Raw genomic sequence first — 22,372 nt, 5'->3', positions numbered from 1 at the left:
TGTGTGTGTGTGTGTGTGTGTGTGTGTGTGTGTGTGTGTGTGTGTGTGTGTGTGTGTGTGTGTGTGTGTGTGTGTTCCGTGACCGTTTGGATGAGTCACTGTTGTGCCTCCGCTGCTATGTTCCCCAGAGGACCCTCTCGTGTCTGACTGGTGGTTTCTGTGTGTGTGTGTGTGTGTGTGTGTGTCCGTCTATGTGCTTTTTCTCTGGCTGTGTGTTCAGAACCTATTAACAGCTGGCCTCTTACTCACACAGTAAACAATCACGTTGAACCATCAAAATCTTTAGCGATCCAGTCTCCAGTAGTGTTTTCACCATGCCTCTGCAACACCATTCAAATATGCAATGTGCTGAAACACTCACACTCTCCATCTGCTGTGTGCTTGTATCTGTAACACAGCAATCTGCTTTTACTTCATGGGGTGACTATACATTGAAGAATAACACCTTTGCCATTGTGATGCAACAGCTCATTGTAATGCGCGTCATGTTGCTTTAAACTTCATGTTTCAGCCCACTTCACATCACATCCAGCAAAGGACGACTTTCTGGATGCAACCCTCAGACACCATTCTTCAATCATGGCCGCTACAGACCCAGAAATTATGAAGCAGCTGTACCCTCCAGTGCCTCTCAGCAGCACATGCATTTGGCTGAAATATTCAGCCCAGCTCCCAGCGTTACCTTGCATGTATAATTACCGGATATGCTGCCTGCTGCTGATAACTCTCCCAAACAATGTTTGAAGGGGGAAGGCGGCGATGAATTCCCAATGAAGTGTGAAAAAGACTGATTAAAATTGCCGTGGTCAAAAGCCAGCGCACCAGTGTGTTCTGCTCTCACGGACCAGGGGAGATGAGGAGACAGGCTCTGCGGTTGAGATAGCTAGCTTTTTTTTTTTTTTTTTTTTTTTTTTTTTCTATACCGCGCACGGGACCGATTTTGGGGTTTCTATTTTAGTCCGTAGTGGAAATTGAATTGGCATACATTTTTTTTAAATATTTTTCTGTTTTGGCTGACTGTCTTTCTAAAAAAAAAAAAAAAAAAAAAAAAAAAAAAACCATCCTTGAACATACAACAGCATCACCCAGCGACCCGTTTTATTGTACAGCAAAAAAAAAAAAAAAAAACGAGAGGTTCCCAGCTTCACCTGAGTCTGATTAATAGTGCTGGAATACATCATGTGTTTTTGAATACAATATTCCCTTTCAGTCTTGCATTCCTCTTAACACGGTCCCTTCATGATCTCTGGAAAAAAAAAAAAAAAAGAAGGTATTTGTGAATGTTTGTACAGGCTGTCAGTAATAGTTTGGGTGTGAATTTTGTTCTGTGTTTTGGTCCTATTGTGTACTTGTTGGTGCAAATGTATACATACACACTTTACTGTAATATGTGGGTGTGTGACCACCTGCGTGCGGCTGTGTGCCGGAGCCCGGGCACCTGAGAGCCTATTTGCAGAGGGGAGGGAAGGAGGGATGGATAGACGGCGTCTCGTCGGAGGCGTGTGGGCGTCAAGCTCAGGGCACCTAATTACAGCCGCGGCTCCAGCAGCCTGCCTGCATCTCCCTCAAGCCCCCCGTGTTTGGGTGCATCTTCCCCGGCAGAGTCAGACGCTGCACTCCCCTCGTCGCCAAAAAAAGCTTTGGTCTCAGGAGGGCTTCCACCTTAGTACAAAGCACGGCTGTGTCTGATTCGCTGCTTTAAATGAGATCCCTTGCCTATATTGGCATTCTCTTTGTTGACAGTTATGGGATGGGCTGCCACACGGCATGTTTAGCTTGTTAACTTGATCAGGAGGTTTCCATATCAAGTCTAGCAAACGTTGGTATTACAAATCTGAAGGGACCTAATTTGGGCAACTCTTGTTTAGAAATTAGTTAGCCAGCTAGCCCAGCTATGTACCTCTGGGCTAACAAGCCTTGACTAACGTAGAGAGGGCTGTTTTTTTGTCGACTGATGTACAGTTCAATAATTGGTGGCTATTAGTGAGCTTGCTGGAAGAGCAGCTCCGTAGCTGGTTAACCCTTTCCTCCCTAAAAGGGCCATTGTTGTCTTTCATCTCATTTCTAAGGATTAAAAGGCAGAGGGATGGCAAGAGAGCAGAGGAGAGGGGAAGACAGAGATGGATGCCTATAGTGGGGGTGGGTTATTATTAAAAAAAAAAAAAATTGCCAACAGCAGATGCCAGGCACAGTGGTTTCAACCGGGCACACTTTGAGAAAAACACAGCTGCCTTCTCTGCATCTGGGCATCGGATTGAAAGAGGAGGGAGGAGAGGAGCGAGACCAGAACAGAAGAAGAAGAAGAAGAAGAAGAAGAAAGACAGGGAATAAGAATGAGAGAGTAGGAGACAGACTGTGCAGGGAGAAACAGAGGCAACACTAGGGAACAAGAAGGAGGAGAGATGGGAAGAAACAAAGGCTGACACAGATAACATCTATCAGCACAGCAGAAACATGGGCCGGGTTTACCATTATAAATAGAGAGATACCCACATCCCCCTCCCACCTCATCCCCAGTTTAGCATTCCCTTCCAAAAGCTGGGAACCACTAACTGGGCCAATCCACAACAGGGATTAGCTATCTAGCTGCAGAGGCATTTAAATGTGCTCATAGCAAGCACCGTGCTTTAAGTGGGAGTGACTGTAAACACAAACAGTGAGGTGTCAGGGAGAAGAAAGAAAGAAACACACGATTTATTGTTTTTACTCATTTTAAGGGACGTCACATAGCATTTTAATATTATGGAGGAGACATGTTACACAGAGAATGCAATAGTGAAGCAGCACATTAAAAATATATATTTAGCTTTAATACAGTATAATGTTCTCATGAAACAACTGGTAGCAACGGGATACAGCACAGGGAGAAAGAACGAATAATAAATGCAGGAAAATGTACCAAAAATTCACCAAAGTTTTGAGGATTTGATTAAAAACAATTACAGAGCATACCAAAAGAAGGATGCACTGTAGAAACCCAGCAGAGATATATAAAAGACTGAGGAGATGTGTTTTTGAAAATGTTGACCCTACAGATATTGAGTTTAACGAATATACTGTATTCCGCTCTGTGTTTGCTCAATGCCCAGGGGAAACTATAGAAAGTGTGTCATTGGAAGCCACCCGTTGTGCTTTGTGATATGCAAACAAGGAGTTAGATTAAATGTCCTTTCTTTCGTCCTTCCCACCTGTGGACAGTGGCCAAAAGTCAGCGTAACTGAAAAGGGAACCACACACTGTTATTGTTTAGCAATATGTACAATTTCAAAGACCCTTGCACCACAGCATAGTTGTTTCTCTTCATTGGTTTCTCTTTTCCCCCTCTGCCTCTCCACTCTTCTTTTGTTCTACCTCTATTAGAGTTGTCCTTGACTGCCAAGCGAGCGCGCAGTGCAGCCTTTGGTTGAGAGGAGCCAGTCAAACGCTCTCTGTCTCTCTCCTGTTGAGACAAGAATAGGAGAGGACATAGAGGAGCCAGAGAGACAGGAAGGATGCTGAGAAAAAGATAGGAGAGCCGTTTTTTTCAATTCAGCAAACATCTTCTTAAATCCACAAAGAGCTGTGAATGAAATAGGACAACTGTTAGCAGGAAGTAGGCTTGATGACTAAGCGTCTGAGGACAGGGGAGAGCTCCGGGCATGTTGTTGGGAAACACAGTGAATGAAAAGTCATTGTCTGCCAAGTAAGAAACCCTCTCAAATTGCGGTGCATCATTCTCTGAGATGTACAGGAGAGCTTTTGGTCCCAGAAAAGCTGCATCTCGGTGTGGAATGGCAGGATAGTATATTCATTATACCATTACAAGATTAATACAGAAAAACACTGATAAAGTTTTGCAGAAGCATTTTGGTGGTGGCCTCACAATCAAATATAAACACCATTTACCGATGTTGTTAGCCCACTTGCATTGAGCATTTTGCTAATATAGGGTTTCAAAGTGTTGGTTGACAGTGCAAACATAATGACCGAAAAATCTGAAGAGGTGAGATTTAGGCTCCCGGACAACCCCAATCCTTTTTCCTGTCTTGTCAGTATTGTTTTTCTGCTATAGAGGGTTAAGGGTTTATGTTTGCTATTTTGCATTGCACCTCCATACAGAAGGACATACAGTAAGACAGGAAAATAAACAGATATCGGACAGATGGGCAGGCAGACAGGTAAATGGGCAGACAGAGGAGCCGGCAAACAAATGGAGACACAAACAGATGACGAATAGACAGGCAGATAGTCAGGCAGATTGGCAGAGCGACTGACAGCCTGGCTGCTTTCCGGTAGAGAGGTACTGGCTAGAGAGAGTGGCTGGCAGGCAGACAGGCAGATGGACAGGCAGGGACCCATGCACACAGACAGAGACACAGGCAACAAAAGCAGACAGACAGGAGGACTGGAGAAATAACAGATAGAGAGACCGACCGGTGGAGAGACAGGCATGCAGAACAGCAGACAGGAAGGCAAGGCAGAGAGGTTGCCAGACAGACATGCACCGTTGGTAGCAGGACAGGCAGTTGGCGTAGGAAGGAGACATGGGGACAGCAAGTGCCTCTGGCAGAGAGGGAAAGCGAGATAGAAGGAGACAGAAATAGAGAGAGAGGGAGAGGGATGAGGTCAGTGCACGGCTGGCTGGCTGACTGTTGATCTGTGGCACTGGGCTGGCAGAAGAGACTCCTCAGGGAGAGAGCAGCTCCACACAGCCTCCGTCTACACCCCCCCCCCCTCCCCTCCGCCAGCCCTTCATCCCTCCATCCCTCCATCCCTCCATCCCCCAGCTGGGATGGAAAGACAAGCCTATGAAGGGAGAGACTTGTAGCAAACACTGGCGCAAAGAGGTGAAAGAAGGCAAACGTGCACAGCATTAGCAGGCTGAGCGACGAATGTCATCCTGTGGTGGTTGGAAAACAAGAAGGAAAGCGTCTCGCTCTGAATTAGGTGCGGGAATATGTAGAAGTGGTCACTCTCCTCTCCTCTCCTCTCCTCTCCTCTCTCCTCTCCTCTGAAGGACATTGTGGCAGAACTTATTGCCAAATGGGCCTCAATAGGAAACCCTAGGCTTCTACAAAGGGAGACGTGATATTTACTTTACCTTTTGTCTGATAATATTATGGACACATATACTGTACGCTGAATAATAGTTTTGCGATACGTATTTTAATGATCTGCATCATAAATTAACAATCGACTTCTAATTTAGCTGACCCCAGCATGTCATGTTTACATTTATTTATCATATTCACTTTTATCATTTTGCACATTCAAAGCCTTCAGCTGACGCTCTACACCGATAGCAACAGAGGAGTGAGCCTTCCAAATCAGCAACATTATCAACAAGCTGTACTTAACCACTAAAATGCAAGCAGACATTTATATTGCTGGAACGATGACACATTTCACAGATGTGCAGAGCTCGTCAAAATAAAGTAAAACGACGATGTAGAAAAGGTTCAAATTATCTTTCGAAAATAAATAAAGCATAGCCGATACTGAAGAGTATCATATAATACTTCCAGAGCAGCATTTGAAAGGAAAAGTGTGAGCCTGTGGAGGTATTTTCAGGACACAGACGAAATGTTAGACTATTATGGTCGTTTTGACTTACCCCGTGTTTGGACATTTGAAATATCGGATCATATGTCGATATGTGATTTGAGGTGCTGAGGATGTTTTTTATGGCTTTCTCTCAGCTCGAGTTACACAAGGTTAATGTTACAGCCATGTGTGGGAGTGTGAATGTGCGTGCGTGTGTGTGTGTGTGTGTGTGTGTGTGTGTGTGTGTGTGTGTGTGTGTGTGTGTGTGTGTGTGTGTGTGTGTGTGTGTGTGTGTGTGTGTGTTTTGCTGCAGGGTGCAAAGCTGCTCCAAATGTCCATCTGCCGAGTTCATAATCCACCTGAGCCCACTCACACATGCACATGTGCACCCCCCACCACACACACACACACACACACACACACACACACACACACACACACACACACACACACACACACACACACACACACACACACACACACACACACACACACACACACACACACACACACACACACACGAATGCATGCAGTTGTACATGTACACACATTCACACAGGCACATTCAGAAAGAAAACCTACCTCACTCACTCAACATTCAGTACATACCTGTGCAGCCAGACGGAGTGTTTTCCTTGTTTCAGCTCTATTCAAACTTCATTCTCACAGCTATTTGCATAAAAACATCCCACCTTTTCTCAATCTGTCACCTTGATGTAGCTGCAATACGCAGTGTGATATCAACATAACAAGTTTTCTGACAAGAATCCAGAAATGCACACGTACATATTTCACAACAGGTGTTATGAGAAGCACGAAGGAAAGAAAGGAATGAGTTGGAAGATCTCAACACTCACAAACAGCAGAGATACATACACACAGCCATTCATACATTGTATCTCTGCATGTACGTTTACATGTACACACAGTTTGTGTTTGCAGATGATTGTTTTTTCAGCTTGTATTTCAGTGTGGGCATGTGTGCTTGGCACGCCGAGTGCCAAGCAGATAATTATTGAAATGAGCTTGTGACTCGCTGTCACTGGTACAACTGTGGCAGGATTGCGGCATCAAATTCATTTACGAGTGGCACATTAAGCGCCTGCTTCTTTTGTAATATTTGGTGGATGTTTATCAATGACACTTATCAAGGTTCAGTCACTATATTCTCTTAAGTGGGATAAATAAATGTCCAAATAAAATGCTGCTTTATGGATGCCGTGCTCACTTATTTATCGACCAAATACAGAGCCAGCGAACATCATCTCTGTTGTACACAAACAGGTGTCGTGCAGCTGACGTTTTATATGTCCTTGTAAATGTAAAATTTTAAACCCTTATTTCCACTTGATTTGAGGATTGTCTCTTGGAGGTAAGGACTTGATTGTTGGAACAAACGGATTTCCATATTACTGCGTGGCACTTTGAAAATGTTGAAGATATTATGTTCATTTAAAGTGATTTTAAAGTCTCTTCGATGCGAGTAGCTGGAAACAACACACTTATTTATGACAAAATAAGAACAATTCCCTTTTGCTCCACAGTCTACAGGCCCTTACAGTGGACATTTTGACTTTCAATCGTAGAATGAAATGCAGTTGTTCCTCATAACACTTATAATTAATAATGCTCTCCCGAAATATCCCAATATAGTGAGGCATAACAGTCTGAGTGAGCCCAGCATGCTCAATACCAGCACCCTAAAACTCAACCAACTAAATGGGATTCTTTTCCGACTGTGACACGTGGTAATGAAAATGGTCCACTGTGAGATATGTCTTTTATTGTAAAAACACAATAGTCTCTGGTCAGTATATGTTTAAGAACCTTGCTATTGTAATACATCCACCTTTTTACAAAACAAGCACAGAATGTGCAGAACATACCAAATTTAAAACCATTATTAATTCTGGCTTTTAGTAAGTCGTTCTCTTTGGGTGTTTGTGTGTTTTAACCAGTTTGGCAGATTATCAAACCTATCAAAAAATGTGCAGTCAGCTTTGTAGAATTTTTTACTCAGAAAGTTTCTTATTTGAATCATAGCTTTGCCAATTAAAATGCTATTCAAACTTGTAATGTTCACATTTACTATTTATTTATTTTGTTCATGGTATTTTTTGTTGTTGTTGTTGCAGAAAAGCATGTTTTACTCTACCTCAAAAGAAAAGTAATAACATAAAGTTTTGTGTTGTTATGTGTCCTGACAGTGACTTAGGAGAAGCATGACAGACAACAAACACCCGAGGCTGGACTAAACAAAACCTGTTGATGACACTATGGCTGTAGTGACACGATGTTTAGCATGTACGTGTACAGGTTTGAGAAGAACGATAACTAGTCAAGGATGGCAGGCTTAGACAGTTACTATTAGCAGAGCCTTTGCATCCAACTTAAGAGTTCTGATATTGCATAGTCAAATGAATACAAACTTAAAACAAATTAATATCATCAACAGAAGTAGCTAAAAATTTTTACTAAATCATGATTAAAAAAAAAAAAAAAAAATTCTTAAATGGGGGGGGTTCAATTTTATTCCATGGAAATAGGCTGTTTGTAAAGTATTTGCAGCGACCTCTGAATTACCAGCTCAACCTTGCAGACAAGGCTTTAGGTAGTTAAGAGGGCACTACCTACCAGTGTGTGAGTAAACCTCTGAGAATACTTTCTGGCTTTCGGGGAGCTGTTTTGAATTACGGTGTGATTCATTCAAATCAAAACAAATTCTGTCTCATATTGTCCAGTGCCTTTGACTCCCACACTGGAAATATAGACCTTATTTGAGTAGAGAGTGAGGGGACGTTTTCTATCCCTTTCTATTAGGCTGTTATTTTTGGTGCCACAGGATACCCAGTGACTGTGTAGAGTCTTGTCAGTGACGAATGTGTTTGTGTGAGAAACAAGGGTGGGGTGCCTTCCCACAGGAAGATGTGTGTGTGTGTGTGTGTGTGTGTGTGTGTGTGTGTGTGTGTGTGTGTGTGTGTGTGTGTGTGTGTGTGTGTGTTTGAGATGGATGGAATTGGGGATATATTTAGTGTTTTTCTATCTTGCCTTCAGGACTGTGTGTGTGTGTGTGTGTGTGTGTGTGTGTGTGTGTGTGTGTGTGTGTGTGTGTGTGTGTGTGTGTGTGTGTGTGTGTGTGTGTGTGTGTGTGTGTGACGGAGAGAGAGTAAGAGAGAGAGATGGCATGTGTGTACAGTGGCGGGGTGTTCTCTCTCGCTCTCCTTCTTTCTCTCTCTGGCTCGCTCCCCTGCGGTGATTCAGTGTGTGTGTGTGTATGCCCATTAGCTTGCCTAGTGTGTGTATATACCTCTGAATATGAATGCTTTGTGTGTGTGTGTGTGTGTGTATATATATATATATATATATATGTGTGTGTGTGTGTGTATTTGCCTGACTGCCATGCTTCGGTGCCTATGCTGAGATACACCATGCCGGGGGTGCCTTTGTGTGTGTGTGTGTGTGTGTGTGTGTGTGTGTGTGTGTGTGTGTGTGTGTGTGCGTGCGCGCGCGCGCGCACGTGTGTGCTGTGCCTGCTGTCATCCTGGGGTAAAGCCTCAGGACATATAGGGTCATGTGACAGACAGCCCTATCCATCTATCTGCAGACTGCATCATTGGTATTCTGGGTAGACACTGGCAGTCAGGCAGGGGGTGGGGGTGGGAGGGGGGCAGAGGAAAGATGGAGGGAAGGTGTGTGTGTGTGTGTGTGTGTGTGTGTGTGTGTGTGTGTGTGTGTGTGTGTGTGTGTGTGTGTGTGTGTGTGTGTGTGTGTGTGTGTGTGTGTGAGAAAAAAGACAGAGATAGGAAGAGGGGGATTTTGGGAAAGACAACTGGAGAAAAAGTCCAGACGAGAACAATAGAGCTCATCAGTGCATTGAGACCTGGGTGCAATCAGACACACACACACACACACACACACACACACACACACACACACACACACACACACACACACACACACACACATAAAAATGTGCCCGTGTTTGTACACTGTATACAGCATGTCTGCACATGCACACAAACCACCAACCTGTCATCAGTAATGGCAAACGCAGGCACACACACACATTTTGTACACACATGCACCTCCGTGTCCTTATCGGTTCATAAGGGAGATTTGATATGACTAACGAGAATGACAACACCACAATGACTAAATGATGGAAAATGCCATCAGCAACACAAAAGGAGCTATTTCATTAGCGAGGGCAAAGCTCTCCAACACGGTGTCAGTTTAGCGCAGCTTTGGGTTAAACTCTCCCTTCTGAAGTGATAAAAGACAGCTAACCTTCAAGGATGCCTCGCTACCCATTTTACTGCTTAGATCTCGCAAACTACATCTATAGGAAAGATCATGTATGTTTTCTTTGTAAATAAGCCTTCAGCCTTTCACAGACAGCCACATGCAGTGGTATCAGTTCACCAACCAAAGTCCCAGAATCTAATATCATTTGCCTGCAAAACAGTCAAATCTGCTTATATTGAAATTTCTGGGGACAAGTGCAGCATTCGGGGATGTCATTATTGATCAGTGTCGTCAGTTGTAGAGTAAATGTTTTGTGTTTTGATGAAATGCATCACATTTTTAACATTAAGCAATCATTATGCCCAAGACACAAGGACAAACATTATTAAGAAACTGCTTCTTAAAATTGATAGCTGAAGAAAACATTAAACATGAGATGGACTTGGGAAGTTGCCATGAACAGGTCAGACTGCTACCCACAGACAGTGTCGAGCCTGTTTAATTCTTTTGTAGCTTTGCCAGTAGGTGCGGGGTTTGATAGCGTTTCATCCCATCTGAATTGAAGCCCAATAACAGCATGTATGTTGGCGGATTACAAGAAATAAAAATTGCAGCATAGAGAGGCCAAAGACATGGTTTAGGTTGTTAACAGTGATGCCAGTATGCAGCTTGTCCATCAGGACAAACATCAGGACTTTGACAGGGTGTCACTCAAAAGTTTTTATTATATTACACATGACAGCACAAATGTTTAGTTTTCATGGATTTTAGAAGGTTACTTGCGGTACAATCAACTGATGTCCCCTAAACGTCTCTCACGCAAGGTACTGCTTGACACTACAATTTAATACCGTGATGTTGCCAGACCCAAGGCCGCTGTGTGAATACATGTGTCTGGGCGCGCTCTATAGGAAATCTTCTGCAGTCGTTGCATCCTACTGGGCCTCAAGTGAATTTTAAAACTATTGGAGCAGCCTTTAGATCATTTGTATGCACTGAAACGATCTGAAACTCTGATTGGTCTGCCCTTCAGAGTGGCTGAGCAAACATTAACGTGAACAGCCCTTCCAGACGATAATCACAGCACAGAAAAATGTAAACGGGGTCCAACACTCTGGCAGAGCCGGGCTAACAATTTACCGACGTCTAGTGAACGGCTCACATGCCATCAGTAGATGCTTGCTGCACAGAGGGAAGCCTCCCGCACTGCAGCGTACGCGGCTCGTACCCTTTGTGCGGCCAACAATTAGTTTGAACAGAATTAAATGAGCTGTTTTAATGTAAGATGTAAGCTACATAGTTGTCGTTATCAATAATGGCAACACTGTAGTGGTTCACTGACACCGATGAGATTTACTGCTGTGTAAACAGAGCAAAAAAAATGATGCTTTGTAAAAGGAAAACGTGATGGTGTGGATGCAGCGAAGGCATCGGAATTTCGTACCGAAATGACACCAAAAAAAAAAGTATCAAAGTTTGGTACAGAGCCCTCGTTTTGACACAACTATTTTTTCATCTTCACTCTCTTTAATTGCCATTCACATCAAAACACTGTCCCTGCAGGTCCCTAAAACAGTTTAGAAAGAATCCTGAACGTTTTCCTTGTGGCATCGTAAATAACAGCGAGCGTGAATAGTGTCACTTTCTATAGGCGGAGGTGCCGGTACAGCCCTGTGTCTTCCTGTGGCTATTTCAAGTCTTGGATGCCTTACTCCTCGACCTTGGTGTTCTATAGCTGCTGGGGATGAGAGATGGTGTTAACACTTCTAAAGGCGTAAATCACCTCTCCCTCTCCCCCTCTCTCTCTCTCTCTCTCTCTCTCTCTCTCTCTCTCTCTCTCTCTCTCTCTCTCTCGCTTTCCTTCACTGCAATGTTGTTCTCTTCACTTGCTATCTGTGCTGAGAGGTGATTGGAGTCTTCCCAGTCTGATAATGGGCCGCATATACACACTCAGTCTCCCTGTCTGTCTCTCACATACACACACACACACACACACACACACACACACACACACACACACACACACACACACACACACACACACACACACACGCACACACACGCACACACACACACACACACGCACACACACACCTTTTTACAACCACAGAGCAGAGAGGAGTGAAAGAGAGAGAAGGAGACTCATCAAGTAATTAAGGCCTTGGCTCTCCCTTGGAAATTAAAGGAATGGCACTTTGCTCTCCTCTCTCTCTCTCTTTCCCCGCATCGCTCTCTCTGTCTCTCTCGCTCTCTCGCTTCCTCTTCCTGCTGGGCTGATTGCAGTCTGGCTTATTTCCTCACCTGAGTATTTCACTCTCTCTCCCAGGCAGCCAACCCATAGTGCATTGTGCTGGTGATTACCCCACTGTGGGTAATTGCGGCGGCTGTTCGCCCGATGTTATTTCCCCCACTCTCTGCCCTTATAGAGGAGGCACCTCCCTTGAGAAAGAGGATAGGGGAGTGCGCTTTTAGCTCTGTGTGTGTGTGTGTGTGTGTGTGTGTGTGTGTGTGTGTGTGTGTGTGTGTGTGTGTGTGTGTGTGTGTGTGTGTGTGTGTGTGTGTGTCCTGTCCTAAGCTAATAATGAGTGCACTGCATGTGCTCCCGTGTGCTTTTGATATATTTATTTATTTTTTTCCCTTCTTGAGTCGGCTCATCCAGACTGCTTGCCCCGGACGCCATGCAGCTGTGTGTGTGTGTTTGTGTTTATGTTTGTGAGCTGAGTGAAGCCCAGCAGGTCACGCACACGGTCAGTTCCATCTCTCATGTCCTTGAAGAGAAAAGTGGGTCAGAAAACTGCTTTTACCTTGGCTCACTTTTCCTCTTTGATAAGAGCAGGAAAGTCATAAAGAGCCAGTCCACTTCACTACCGGACAGCTTCTCTCACCCCTGAACCTCAGTGTCTCAGACAACACTGCTGTGTCCAAAGATATTTTCAGGAAGAGATTCTGTTTTTGTTTTGTTTTTAAGCTGGTGTAACAAGAGAGGACCCAAAAGTTAAAATATATTTGTTGATTTGATAATAGTGACTTTGTGGTTCACTTTGTGTTTGTCTGCTTATGTGCCCAGTGTGAGCTGGCTCCAGCCCTGCAGCCTTGAATAAGATTAGTGGGTAGACAAAAAAAAAAAAAAGGATGGATGGATGACAGTCGAAAGTGGTTATAGTAGTGCCATGAAATGGAAACGGGCCAGCTCAGTCCATTCGCTCCATTTTTAGGAGTGTGTTTTCTCTGAGCTCTTAAATCATGCTATAGTTTAGCACGATATAAATTCTCAAGCAGATGTACTTTTACCTTAACTATTTTATAGGCTGTTACTATTTACGGGTGGTAAATATCTCATATATATTATTATATATTTGAAGTACAAATAGACATTTTTGTTTTGACCTTTTTTATTTTGTTATTCCATTTTTCACGACAGTGAAGCACACTGCTTTAACTTCCAGCCAATCAGAGGCTCTCGGCTCTCATGCGTCCACATCTTGCCAGTTCGTTCCATGGATGTATTCGGGGGAACTGGATAATGTGTTCATTCTGATGCAGGTTGCTCACTGGTGCATAGGTTTCTGTAGGCTTTTTCACGCTCCCGTGTTTTTTGGGCACATCGTGCTTGTGTATCAGGGTCCTTCTTAGGTCAAGTTGTCTTATTGTGTTCACACCAAACCCCGAAGACAATTTTCACCTCGGGTTACTCGGGCGAGGACGGACGCTCAAGTTAAATATTTAAAACTTGCACGGATGCAAATTTTCATCCTTTTGCATCGCTCAGCGCGAATTCGCGGACTTTCGCATCGTTGCGTTGAAATAATTCACTTTGCTTTTGGTCTGAACACACCAGTAGTTAATGCATAGCCAAGACTTCGACAGGCCAAGCTGACTGAAATCCTGTCTCCTTACACACATGAATGGGATGAAATAAAATACGGCTCTTCTGAATCTTCCAAATCTTATCGGACCGAATCAATTAATCAAATGTTGCTTTCGTTTTGGGTTTTGTGATACTCAGAAAAAAGTATTTGAGGTGTCAGTTCCTCCTTTTTCTTTATTGTGTATAAGAAACATGTTTTCTTTTTTTTTTTGGGGGGGGGGGGGGGCAGTGTGCATCAAAAGATGAAAACAGAAGTTGCAATAAGTTGTAACAGGTTTGGCCAAAATGCAAATTGAAGCAGAAAAAAAAGAATTCAGCACTGTTCCTGGTTTGTTAATTTTAGCTTGAGCAATCACAATGACAAAGTTCAAACTAAATCAACCAACTGGCTGCTGATGTAAACACCCTGAGTAACTCTGTTTTGATCTACTTACAACTCGACATTTAAGCTCTGTTTGAAGGGCATTTCCATCCGAAGAAAAATACGTTTTTTTTTTTCTATATCTGAACCTCTGGCTGTAGCTCAAGCCATTATTCTGCCGTGAAGCAGTTAATGAGGAGGTGTGGCTGCAGCAGCAAAACAGAGCAGCAGCGGGGATGTGCCTTTTAACTGAATGTGCATGGATGTAATGAATAAAACAGCAACACAATCAGTCTATCTGAACGTGAGAAATGTAATCATCCTTCTGTAAGAATCATTACAACTACTCCAAAAAGTACCACTTAGTCAAACAGGTTATTAAATACATGCTACAGAATAAATGCTGACCACCTCTGGAGCCTTGCTAAAAGGCTGGAAAAAAAACATCCTGTAATATCGAGGTTGTCTACTTTCGGGGTCAGAGGATTTATTTGGCTGGTTTGTGCTCTATCACTGTTTTGACAGTGTGGTCAGTGTAATGCCTCGCTGGGATTTAGAGGGTTTTGGTGGTTTAGTTAAGGGATATAGTGGATCAGCTCTTTTTTATACTGAGAACCTTTTTGAATTACTAACCTCTGTGCTGTCTGGACTCGGGGAGAGCTCCTGCACAGACACGCTGAATGGACTGCTGCCTAAAATAATGACAACAACAACTACAAAATTTGTTTAAAAAGTAAATATAAATCATGGCCGTGAATCTGCCCTCTGCACAGCTGAACAAATAAAGACCACCCCCACTATATTAGCAGACATAAGGGTTTGGGCTCAAAATGGTGCCTCTAAGTTAGAAATAATACGCGTGCTGTTGTCTTTTATCATTGCTGTCCAGGGGAGCCATTGATTTCAACAGAGCATTGTGAATAGTAAAAGAGAGAATGTGCCAGCTGGCTTCATTATCAAGCTGAACCCATCTCCAATAAATACATATTTGTAGTTAGGCACGCATTAATTTCAGTTCTCATCCCCAAGTTATTTCCTACTGTCACACCATCACTCCCCTTTCTCACCTTCTCTCTTTTAAACTCTTGTTTTTTTGTTTTGAATTTTTTTTTTTTTGCTTGACATGCATTACTTGTTTGAGGATTTAAATATCTTATTTATACATGTAAAGAGTTTTCATATGCAACAGAGTAATAAAGAGCAAACAGCGACCCTATTGTCACCTAAGTCTGGGATCCATGTCGTTACACTCTGACAATTGTGTGTGTGTGTGTGTGTGTGTGTGTGTGTGTGTGTGTGTGTGTGTGTGTGCGCGCAAGAGGCAATGGACAGGCACTGAAAAGAACACAGGATATGGAACAGAGAGTGGGAGAGCAATAGGGAGAAAGATTTCATCTCCTCTCTGCCTGTATACATATCTGCTAGAATGTAGGTCAGGCAGCCCCAGTCACTCTCAGAGCCTGGGAGAAAGAGATTGTTGTGCGTGTGTGTGTGTGTGTGTGTGCATACACATCCTATGAATAAAGCATGTGTCGCTCTTGTAATATGTGCTCATTTGTGTGTGCCCCCTTGTCCTCATGTGCCATATGTGTGTGTGTGTGTGTTTGTGTCTGTATACGATGGGTGTGATTTTCTTTTTCTATACTTGTGTGTTTGTGGGAAATGCCTATCATGTGTAGGATGTGTCATAGAAAATGTTAGCGGAACTCACAGCCCACTTCCCATACTGCAGTGTATAACCATACAATAGGGTTTCATTACTGTGTGTGTGTGTGTGTGTGTGTGTGTGTGTGTGTGTGTGTGCGCAGCCAGTCTTTCTGTGCTATTTACAGTGTATACCTTGGCTTAGATAGGTAGGAGTACTGAAAAGGGCAGGCATAGTCCCCTCATTTACTTCAAGGAATAGACTGAGTAACCCCTCCACACACACACACGCGCACACACACACACACACACACACACACACACACACACACACACACACACACACAAACAAATTCACACGTGTCGGATTCTGGTTTGAGAGGAAGTCTAATAGTCCTTGATCGTAGTTTAAGGATAGTCTGTGCACATATGTGTCTATAAATGTGTGTATGTGATTGTGTAAGACCATCGCTCACAGCCATGTCTGGCTTCTGAGCAGCCTTCAGGTTCAGGAAGACTGATGCTCTTCCTTAGTATGCAAATTTAATGCAAACTTTGTGTACATACCGTGGTCCTTGCTCCTCCCCCTTAAACCGCTCCTCCCTAAATGCCAAAACAGTGGCAGAAAACTGAAACTGAAAAACATGTGGTGTTAAAAAAATAAATTTAAAAAAGAAAAAAGAGAGACGTGAAGAGAAATCTGAACACTGACATTAAAAAAAACACAAGAGTATCAAATTTGAATAAAATACTACCATTGTAAGATTAACATTTTTAAATGTTAATCTTCCATTCTTGGCTGTTTTTATTTTCAGTCAACGTTTTTTCAGTAGCAACACAACTTTTTCCAACATGAGTTTCAATGCTAATTTTTCCTTTTTTGTTTTGTTTTCAATGCCAAGCTTTAATGCCACTGTAAATTGTAAGGTCTGTCACTGTCCTTGGTGCTGAAACTTGCAGACGGGTACATCGCAGTAGATCCACTGCATAACTGAAATACCATAAACACACACACTTACAAAGCCTTCTTGTAATGACTGTTGTTGAATATTTTTCTGTTGTCTGGTTACACTCTTGCCATTTGTCTTTTTCCGTTTGTCTTTCTCTCACTCTTTCCTGCGTTTCTCACCTCCCCTCTTTTTTTTTTCTTTTTTCTGACGCACACACAGACATAGACACACATACAAGGGAATGTGGGCTGTGTCCTGATGAAGAGTCAGAGAGCTGTGATTTGTCATCAGCCTCCACATGAAGACCTTCATCAGAGGACAGACCCATCACTTACACTCTGATTATAAAGACCAAGCGGCCAGCGATGTGTGTGTGTGTGTGTGTGTGTGTGTGTTTGCGCTTAGGGGTCTCTGGCACCTTAAGAGGTAGAAGGACATAAAACCATGTGACATCATTCAGACCACCCTCGTTGTATTTCGTCAAATTCAGTAAAGACATCTAGAAAGTGTTCCTTTTACCTTCCGAGCCACTATTTTATATGAAGTTATACATTTTTACATACACAGGGCAGCAGCCACCAATGACCAAATTCACTTTGAATTTGATTTATTCCAATACTTTCTGGAAGAAAATGCGTTTAAGGTGCCCCAGTGGCTGCACTCTGATACAAACCAGCCTTTGATGCAGTTTTCATAAAAGAAAAGACTGGGCCGTGGTCATAAAATGAAAATACTGTATGATTGTCCCATTGTTTGTCATTAGGGTTTCCCGTTAATAACCATTTTCAAAGTTGTTTGCGCTATCCCCTTACAACCTACTCGCACTGTTTCCCTGCGTATTTATTCACACTACAAAGGAAGTATACCAAAAAAAAAAAAAAGTGAAAGCGGACGTGTGTGTGTTTTGCGTATGCGTAAAATTAAGAGTAGAAAAGGGACCCCCGCTGGTTCAAAGTAAAGTCCGCTTATGCACGGAAGCACCACCGCTCCTTTTACATAACACACACCAGGCACATTGAGCACTCACTGTGTGCCTATGGTTGTGTTTGTCCCGAGGGAACAGCTATTGTTTTGATTGAAGCTGCTCTGAGATAGGTAGGGAACAACTGCGGTGTGTGTGTGTGTGTGTGTGTGTGTGTGTGTGTGTGTGTGTGTGTGTGTGTGTGTGCGCGTTATGGGCTGTCTGGTGTGCTCCCTATGGGGGCCTTCATTCTTTGTGATGGTCCCTATACACTATCAACACCTCATCTGTTCGCTCCCATACGCTCTCTAAATTAGCAGCACCGGATGGAGAAAAACAATGACAGGCAAGCGTGCACAGGCAGTGTTTTAGTGCACACGCTCCCTCACTCCTCCATCCCTTCTGTCTCTATCTCTTTTCCGTGTCTCAGGTTATTTATTTTTTTTGACGGAGTGGGACTTCGACCCCCTCACTCACTCCTCTGCCACTTTCCGACTCTCTCCCTCCTCTTTCTGGGCTCCTCCGGCTCAGCGAAGGATGGAGAGCTGAGGAGAGAAATCATGGAGGCAGGCACGGATCATTAGCTATATTTGTCCCTACTTCCTGCTGCAGATGATAGATCTAGCTAATTACCCCATGTTGCCAAGCCTATCACACACGACAAGCGGCCGTCGTTACGGCGGAAATCATCGTTCGCTTTGCTGTGTGCTGCATAGCTGATGCTATATGACTATTCATGAGCCTGGAGTCAAAGGAGAGGAGGAGAATTCAGATCCTGTCATGGCTGTGTGTGAATATGATTGTTCTGGAAATGATTTTAATGATGTATGTTCCCCGTTTTCTTCCTCCCTTTGTGTAGAAAATGAATTTGGAGGAGAAGTGGTGAGCCGTTCCTCTCCAGCTGAACGTCAGTAGGTCACGGTGGAAGCAGAGGTCTGGACCAAAGAGCTGTCTCAAGCCCAAACCATTTCAGGTAGACTTTGGTACATGCTGTCTGCACATCACACCATATCCAATTCAAAAGGGTGTTTCTTCTATCATGTTCATATTTTTCTGGTTCTGAGGCTGATTTTCATGATTTTTAATTAGATGTCTAATTTATCCCATTTCTTGTGAGTGTTTTTTTTTTTCTTCACAATGATTTAATAATTTTAAAAATATAAACAGAAACATAGCAAAACATGACTGAATCAATATCAAAATTATACATTACATACATACGTGAAATGAATTTAACAAAAAGAAAGGAACATATTACTGGCATAATGGTATAGTCCTAATCACTCATGATATCCAGTCCTAAAGAAAATTAAAAAGATGAAAGTAGTCGACCAGTCAATTGACAAAAGGGAAAGCGGTGATTTGTCAATCACACCTTTTACAGGTTTATTCAACCAGAATTTTCAAAAATAAAATGCAGAATGTGTAAGTATATACACAAATGATTTAATCTACAAGTGTATTGTTGAAATGACAGTTGAGTTTCCACTTCACAAAAGTTTCAAATGCGCCAAATTTGAAATATGCAGTTGAGTTTTGTTAAAACGTTTTTGGTACAAGAAGCTCAGATGAAAAGTTTACAAGTTTCTAGTTGCCTGCTTGTTTTGGCAATAGGTGGAAATCAATATTTGTAATGTGTTAAATACGATCAGGGTATTTGTATTTTCATGGATGATTTCAATTTGAGAAAAAAACATATTCAAGCATGAGCTTGAAATAAACCTGTTTTTAAAGGCTCCAGTCACAGCTTGTTTCTAATAGCAATTTAATGTGTTCTGTGAATTTTTTTTCGATGCATTGTGGGCAACAATTCTGAGTAGAATCAAGATTTCATGAGCGAAATAGCGTTAGATCGACTTAAGCTGTATCAAAATCATTAGTGTTACACATCTCAGTTCAAACCTGTACTGTAACAGTTGTCTGTTATCACCGGACCAGCTGATAAATTGTCTTATTGCATTCAGATCACAGCTCTTCTCACTCTAACCATTTTAGGGCCCTACAGAGCAGCTGTCCCCGTTAAAACCCATTTTCTGTATGAGCTAGGAAGGATTTTAGTCTGTCTGTCCGTCTGTCTCTATCACTCTCGCTCTCTCTTCTCACTCCAGCTCTCACTCAGCGCCCACTCAGATGCTATCTCCACAGCCCTTCACACTAATTCAGATGCACTTAGCATCGGTTTGGCACCCGTGTTTACTGTCACTAGATGATGCATGGCGTAAATACCTATTTGCAGTGAAATTCGATAATGCCAACGCAGTTTTGGTGGCTCCATATTGCTTCACTGAACAGAATACCGATGTGAAAGTGTGTATCTGTGTGTGCGTGTGTGTGTGTGTGTGTGTGTGTGTGTGTGTGTGTGTGTGCATGTGTGTGTGGCAGAGGGTGGGGTTGGGCGCCATATGCCTGAAACGCATTCTCCCAAAACTTCAAGGTGAAAACAAAGGGAAACTGATAACAATGTGAATTGTTGTGACAGATGTCTGAGCCCCCCCACCCCACCCCCACCCCCCACCCACACACACACACACACACACACACACACACACACACACACACACACACACACACACACCATCACCGCCTCCAAATAAACACACTCACACGTACAGAATGCTTGTTTTATGTCTAAATACATATTACAATAATCTCTGAATTTCTTATCATGTTTCATATTACCAGTAATATGCTGATTTGCCTCTATCAAACAGTAAGAACCTTTTGTTTCTTTATACAATTTGCCTTGTCTGATGGCATTCCAGCATCCTGAATAAACAATGAATGCACACTAATAATAGACAAAGCCACTTAAAATTTCCAGGGAAGACAATTTACATTTTGTTTTCATATTGATCTAGACTATGATCAATACAAACACAGATGGCATTTGGACAGCTTCTGTTTCCAAAACGAGAGCTGAATAAAGAGTCGAGCTGCATTCTACACCTCATTCACAAAATGCATGTATTTTCAAAGAACGGCAATTTTCTATTAAAATCGTTCTTAAAATGCTGAATAAAATACTTTGGGGCTTGGTTTTGAATAAACAATGTCTTACAGCAAAACCGCTGTTATATAATACAATTTTAAAATCTTTAGAAAAATTAAAGTTAAAAAAATCATTACGAATTGAAAAATATACAATATATTCTATATTATCTCTATCTCGTGAAAAATTGAATGTCTGGGCGAAACTATCAACTGTTCACTGACAAAAAAACAACAAAAAAACAACAATTAAGCTTTCAAAAATTCATAGACATCCCTTTCTGGGTTTTTTTTTTCGCTGGAAAAAATACTATTAATTTTATAGCACAATCAGTAATTCCGTTAAAGGAGCTGGTTGTGGGTAAATATGCTGAATTTTCTCCATGGTCTGCTTTATTATCCGTGTTTGCTTAACTAGCCGACCTAAACTTTTGGAGCCGGGATCAACCTGACTCTGGTTATTCATCTGGGCCTATAATGCCACTGATCCAGGGTCTAATTGAGACACAGACAGAGGAGTAGGCCTCCCCCTAATCCTCAATAAGCAGGCTAACCTTCATTACAGCCGTGGCATTTTCCCATGGGGCGCTGAGAGAGAGAAAAAGCCAGACAGAATATGAAGCACTCTCCAACATATGGCAAGCCACAGAGGCACGCATGCTTCCTGGGTCCAACTCTCACGAGGAACCACGAGGGAAGGAAGCGAAGGCGGCGAGACTTATATTGTCGCTACCGTTATTGTTGCTGCTGTTTTATTCAGCTGCTGGAATCACTTGTTGTTGACGTTGTATTCAGCACTGATGCGGGCTTCGCTTAGAACCACGGCCCTCAGAGAGAGCCTGACAGCCTCAGATAGGCACTGCTCGTCTGCGTGAGTGTGTGTGTGTGTGTGTGTGTGTGTGTGTGTGTGTGTGCGTGCGTGCGTGCGTACGTGCACTTCAACACACATGGATTTAAACAAATCAATCTCATATTTTACGTCACAGCTGATATTTTTCTTTTAACAAGGGAATATTCTGAAAGTGGGTTGTTTTTCACATTTCATTTATTTTCATATAAAAACCAGTAGCCAGTATTTTCCAACGTTGAAACTGACTCTACAGGTCCTTCAAAGACATTCTTTTCGTATACCGTATCTATTGTAATGTAATTATCAGTGGCATTTTCAATGAACAATTCCAAGTGCACAATAAAGCTTGTTTTATGCGTTTTTGCAGTTTTATTTTCTGAGCTTGAAGCAAATGCTGTCGTCATGCTACTGAAGACGTTTTGCATTTCTAACAGCAGGAAAAGACATTTGTTGAGAGAAAACGAGGAAGAACAGAAACGGTGCCTTCCGTGGCTAAACAGACAAAGAAAAGAGCACCACCTACAGAAAACCCAAACTTTAAAACTAATGGGAAAAATAATCACAGCACCACCCACACTGTTCGACTGACGAGTGATCTGTGTATTTCAGAGCAAAAGTGGCAGCAACAGATTCAAATAGCAAAAACGGAAACGTCTCAAAGTTGTGCATTTTAAAAATTAGTCTGAAATTGGATCGATTGTGTTTTTTTTTAACGATACGAGAGCGGCCTTGTGCGAGGAGTCGGCTCTTGCATCAAGCGACGAAGACACTTAGGGCAGGACGCTTTAATGTCTGCGCCCTATTGTGTGGACATAAAAGAGCTGTAGTGCTGGAAGAAAATCTAGGTATGCAACATGACTTCGTCTCTGCTTTGAAGTGCATTTCACGTGTCGCAGGGATACTATCACTACTATCGCTGCTCATTGTGCAGATTGTTCCAGAGAAGCTTTGATAAAACCGAACAATGTTGAGTCCGCTCAGT

General features: G+C 42.7%; 1 protein-coding gene across 5 annotated transcripts in view; it reads left to right on the top strand.

Annotated features, from left to right (window-relative positions):
- myt1lb (myelin transcription factor 1-like, b) overlaps window positions 1–22,372 on the top strand; it is a 100,704-nt gene that overhangs the window by 13,585 nt on the left and 64,747 nt on the right. For all 5 annotated transcript variants that reach the window (XR_011311793.1, XM_069717446.1, XM_069717447.1 and 2 more), the window contains exon 2: window positions 18,412–18,525. The gene's annotated coding sequence lies outside the window, so the exon portion shown is untranslated. The remainder of the gene's footprint in view (window positions 1–18,411; window positions 18,526–22,372) is intronic.

The sequence above is a fragment of the Brachyistius frenatus genome, unplaced genomic scaffold (assembly GCF_029030835.1).
Source record: "Brachyistius frenatus isolate BFR_SWC_R1_liver_20210118 unplaced genomic scaffold, ASM2903083v1 Contig_175, whole genome shotgun sequence".
NCBI lineage: Eukaryota > Metazoa > Chordata > Actinopteri > Embiotocidae > Brachyistius > Brachyistius frenatus.
Note: the sequence above shows the minus strand (reverse complement) of the source record. Positions and strands in the feature narration are given on the sequence as shown.